Genomic DNA, 6,000 nt, shown 5'->3' with positions numbered 1-6,000 from the left:
GACTCTTTTCAGAAACCAGAGCAACAGAGAAGGCAGGAGCAGCGTACAGCACTAACAAGCCCCCGTGCCCCAGCGATGGAGGGAGCAGCCTAGGAAAACGAGACGAGGAAACATCAAGCTCGTTTTCCCAGCAGCGACCTTCAGGGATCTGTGACTTTTACTGCCGTTCCTTCATTGGGAATGAACGAGCGAAATAATAATTATTGCAGATATCCAGACCCCGCACGGATGCTGCAGTTTGGCTTCTGTCTCCCTTAGTAAACCATTCTCTCCATGGTCTGATCATCAGCCTTCTGACACAGAGAAAATATTCCTGGGTCATAGGTGGGTATCAGAGATGCCAGTCCTGTCCAATCGTAATCATGCTGTACAATGTCTTTATTGTCATATTCAAATTATTGACAAAAACTTAACATTCTAACCAGTAATCCAATGGTCCATGTATAAATTCAGTCCCAATCTTAATTCTTCTTTCCTCATTATTGTTCATTTTGTGGGGCATTTTTTTTTTTAAATCTGAATTTAAAGTGTCAACGATAAAAAACCCTGCAATGCAACCAAGCCAGTGTTCGCGACAGTTGTTTGCAGTTTGGGTCAATCTCACACTGACTCCTGAAGCGAATCCCATTTCAGCCTGTAATCCCATAACTTCCCAGCCCGTGTCTTATTGCTCACATTTATCTTCTTGTCAATGAGCAGCAGTTACCAGTTTTCAATATGTTGAGCTGGAATTAACTTCACAAGTATTTTAGGGCACTGCAAAGCTAGAGCAGACCTTCCTTGCGTGTTTATAAAACCGCGAGAGGTCCAAGTGTGCACACACAGATTTCAGACATCATACAGAAGCTATCCCTTACTTAGTGTTTCTAACTGACGTGTCAAGCTTTTCTGGAGTTCTCAATAATAATATATAATTTCAGTATAAATCTCATGTCTGTGCTGACCCAAAGCCTATTTCCTGTCTTTAATGGGTCTGGTTGGAAAGGGTATGCCTATTTTTAGAGGTAATAATGGAATCATTACTAAAGAAAACATGTCTTTACCTGCACTTCTGAAAATTTACTGGAGGCTTTTATTTATTTTTTTTCCTTTTTTAAACTGTCAGTCACACAGTCCAGTAATACCATCCACTCCATGCAACTGCCCTATACAAATGTTATTGAACCTCCGGGAGGGAGAAAAATGCGCTCGAGATGCCGATTCCCTGTAATGAAAGAGCCCCCTGCTGGTGACATGTGGTATAGCTACTTTTTTTCTGAGATTCACTCCGCATGTTAAAGGACCGCTTGCCCTTGCAGTGAATGAAAGAAGAAGAAGCTTTCAGTTGTTTGAAAAACAATTTATCCTCACCTAATGGACATGGCACTGTAAAAACATAAAGTTTACCTCCATGTTGAAATTCAGGGTTCCAAAACATGCAGTGATTTATATAAGAGTATGAATCGTAACATACAACCCTGTAGAGAAGGGACGGTGGTCGGAGATTATGATGGACGACACTGGATCTGCCCTGAAAAAGATTATGTTTATTTTTTTCTGTTCAACGGAAAAAAGATTTTTGTTATATGTTTTACAAAACAAACATCTTAAATTATTCTTATACAAAGCAGAAAAACTGCATTACTCTACATCCCATTTCGTATTTCGTAGGCCAGTCGCTACTGACATTTATCATGGTAGGTTGTATGGTTGCACCACTGAACTATAAATTTGATCCGCTGTCAGCTGTATTGTTAATAGATACTGTGATAAAATAAGGATTCGGCTCAGCGTTCCGAAATGATCCGCAATGACAAATCCTGCAGTACCACCGAGAAAGCGAAATGTATTTAAGTGTACCTGACTGTCAAAAAGCGTGGATGTAATGTTGTAAAGTTACCGTTTGTCAGATTCATAAACATTTATATTTTACTTCATCACGATTAACAGGGTTGTCTTACGTAGCAGTTAAAACAGTGGGTGAGAAACTAGGAAGCTAAACTCGATTGCATCTTCATAGTGTTTTTTTCTTGCCATCGGTGTCATGCTGAGAGTTTGATAATCGAATCGCTGTAGTTATATGCATGTTTGACATGGATTTATGATAATTTATGAAAATCGTGTTTTAAGCCTGCGTTTTTAATTAAAAACAGACATGTATTAGCATAAGAATAATAGAATTAATTGGAATTACACAAGAATACATTGATCCGGAATGATTTGTCTGGGAAAAAATGTAGTCAGAAAGAGCATTCATAGAGATCACCGGGGCTCAGGGTTGGTTCGGATTTCACTTTGAATAAATACTTTAATGGGACACGCACAGCCACTCTCTCTCAATGGGATCGCGTTTACTTAATGAGATTTCTGCAGGGCGGCCATGTTGTGCAACTGCTAATACCCATCCATGGCTCGACCTGCAAGAGTAACTTCCCGCTCTTCAGCCAAAAGTATTATTTGCTTGGTTGTATTACGGAACAAATGTGGTCACGTCCCAGAATTCCATTTAATGAAACGCAATATCTAAATAAATGGTTATTTATAGTAACCACGGCTGTACTGGAAAACGATCATAGACAGAAAGAATATACAGTACCAGTAAAAAGTTTGAGCAGGTTAAGCCGTCTACAAAGGACAGTGATAGTGTTGCATCACATGACCTGGCCACCTGACCTAAACACAGTAGAGATGGTTTGGAAGGAGTATGACCAGAGAATGAAGGAAAAGTGACAAATGAGTGTTCAGCATATGTGGGACCTCTTTCAGGACAGCTGGAAAAGCTTCTCAGGAGGTCACCTCATGAAACTGGTGTAGAGGAGAAAGCGGAGTCAGCCAGTACCTGGAGTGATAGGGGTTAAGGGCTTTGCTCAAGGGTCCAATGGTAGGATCACTGCCAAATATGGGATTTGAACTGACAACCTTCTGAGTCCCAGCTCACAGAGCTGCCCAATCCCCCACATTTTTTTTTTGTTTTGACATCTTTATAGTTATTCTAAAATGTAGAGAAGAGTACAAACAAAACCTTTTTATGGGTACGTGTGTCCAACATGGTGACTGGTACTGTTTACATATATCTTCATCTATCCTTCCACTATTTATTCAGTACAGGGTTCAGGGCAGGGAATGCTGGAGTATATCCCAGTCAACAGGGGGCACAAGGTAGAGGAACACCATAGATGGGAAGCCTCTTCTTACACATGTATATATGACCATTTATTTCTGCTGAAATTTTCTCTCCAGCTACCGCAATGTAATCAGTGACAGCAAAACATGAGTAAGAAAGCATCCTACATTTTCACTGAAAGATTAATACCTGCTTCAGAAGTTGCCAGCACTGTGCATGAACCACAAAACTCTTAACAGAGAGTAGAGATTTCCCGAGAGATTTCTAGAAAAAATCCAAAAAGGTCATGTTACTGAGCCAAGAATCAGGTAAGAGGTTAATTTAATCAAGTTTAATAGCACATAATACCTGTTCCTGTGTCAGAGAAAGGGGACGTCATACAAGACACGTTATAATGTTGGTTGTGCCATCACCTTGTTGCCAGACTGCCCTTGTTTTACACCTAATGACTTTTTAAAAAATAGTTTTAACCATTCGAGCATTGAAGTTGTCACATCCCATATTTCACTGTCATATGATCGATGTACCTCCACATTAATTACTGTATCCATTTCAATCTAATTATGCATATTAATCTGAAGCACTGAGGTTTAATTATTTGCCTGGCTCCTCTTAACAGCCGTAACAGAGACCCTGTGACGTGGCTGATCGCTCTCCTTCTCCTGTGTCTTTGACATTTTTCATTCTGGCCTCCATCTTATCCTCTGATCCCCCACCCTGTTTACATTCACACTTATTTATCAGACGGTTTTGTCCAAAGCGAGGATTGGAGCAAGAACACACAGCACCTTCACAGCATCTTCCAAAGGAAGCACAAATTCATTAGACTGCTATTCAAATCAGCAGGAAGTGCAACATTAAGAACATGAATAAACATCTCATTCTTCTTAACTTTTTATGCTTCGGATTTCCAACCTGTTCACATTAGTCCTGTATTCCATTATATGGTGGTCTACACCACTTTCCTAACTGACCGAAAGGGTGTACCTACTGAGCTGTAACATCATGCAGATGCCACTAAGGTCAAATCTGAGTTATATATATTTATTTAAGAATTATATAACACCAATGCACACATCCCCCGTTACACAAAAGCAAGAAAAAGAGCTCTTATTAACTTGGATTTTACCTGTAATTGTTAATAGGACAGGAATTGGGTAATTTAAAAATCGGAATAACACTCCAATATGAACAGAATACTTAATGACGAAGCAGTAGTCAAACTGTTCTTTGATTAGTGCTGACAAGCCCCATAAATAAAAGAAACCATTAGGTGTAATTAAAGGACATCAATTAGGTTACAGCTGTTCACCTGAGCTGGAATTTTCCAAACCTTCCAAAAGGCGTCTTGTTTAATGCCAAGCATGTTCCGCTCATTATTACAGTATGTCAATATTAATCATCATTAAGGCGAGAACACGATGTCTTTCGGGTAGTTTATTTACCTATTTATCAGTTTCATTCCCCAGAGAATGTTGCCACCCTTTAACACACCAAGGACTGTTATTAATTGCAGAGATACAGAGTGAATGTCTTGGAAGGCAACACGACATGAGGCATCCGTAACACTTTGGTGCCTGAGCACCATCCATTGTTATTGTATGTTTGTGTGCACTCCAGGGAGCTGCAGAGCGTATCTGTCATGGAGCTCTCCTGCACTGCAAGACATGCAGTGTAATCCATCACATGACTGAGAACACTGCCACACAGACTGGATCAATGAGCTGCTTACTGCATCTGTGGAGCTCATGCTTCTGATATTCTCTGCCTTTCATTTTCAGTACAGTCGCTCATTACCACTGGCAATTGCCTAATAAAGCTAATTGGCTCTTTAGATTGAAGATGATATTTTAGGAATGTATCAGTTCACAGTGAACTTCTTTGGGAGGCCGTTAAAGCCTTAAAGACTGACTCCTTAAAGACTCATTCCTTAAAGACTCACTCCTTAAAGACTCACTTTGTCGCTTTCTTAACAAAGGGGAAGGGTGTTCTGCTCATCTCTCCGAGTGCTTTGTTAAGTTAAAAAGTTGCATAGTTGGAGCAGATATCAGACTGTTTCTTGGATCTAGTCCAAATTTGTAGAATTCCTAATTGCTCTGATTGCTATTCTAGACGTGGCCTCAGAAGTTTATCTGGAAGGTGTCATAAAACAGGCCATCTCTGCGATTTGCTCCTAAGAGGAGGGCAGTGAATGAAAGGGATGATTATCTTAGCGTTGGATTGAGCAGCCATTTGAGATGGATTGGGTTGGCAATGCTCACGCTTGTACAGGAATCCATGCGGGGTGCTGGACCGAGTTCTGGCGCCATGCAGCCCGTCTGTGCCCCCCCCCCCCCCCCCCAATGGGCCAGACAAGTCCTGTTTCGCTCCGGACCGCCACGTAGATCCGTCTTCCCGTTGTGACACGTTGTTTCAGAGGGATGAACAGCACAAAGGCCAGTCGCTTGTCCCGACAGATTTTCTTCATCCACCCGCCGTGACATTCTGCAGGAATAAATCTACCTTTGTCACACATCACAATGCCACCCATTCTTTCCTCCCCTGGCACCTTCAGCCCAGTGAGCGTGCGATGCCATCCGAATGGACCAGCGCTCTATGCGACACCCGTGTGCCACATTCCGCTCAGGGTGTCACCATCCGTTTTTCTCCTCGAGGGACATCACCGGCTGTCCTCGTGGCCCGCCGCGAAGCCATTGTCACCAGACCGAAGCACCTTGGCTGACTTTCGAGGGACACAAAAGAGAGAGTGACAAAGTACATTTTCCCACAAGTACCAGTGACTCTCAATCAGGCGTCATTTGCGTACCTGTCACACAAATATGACACATAAATATGTCACCTCAGACAGTGGCCAGCAGTGAGGTGTTTATTTTCAGAATTCAGCACAGCTCGCACAG

The sequence above is a fragment of the Paramormyrops kingsleyae genome, chromosome 17, assembly GCF_048594095.1.
Source record: "Paramormyrops kingsleyae isolate MSU_618 chromosome 17, PKINGS_0.4, whole genome shotgun sequence".
Taxonomy (NCBI): domain Eukaryota; kingdom Metazoa; phylum Chordata; class Actinopteri; order Osteoglossiformes; family Mormyridae; genus Paramormyrops; species Paramormyrops kingsleyae.
Note: the sequence above shows the minus strand (reverse complement) of the source record.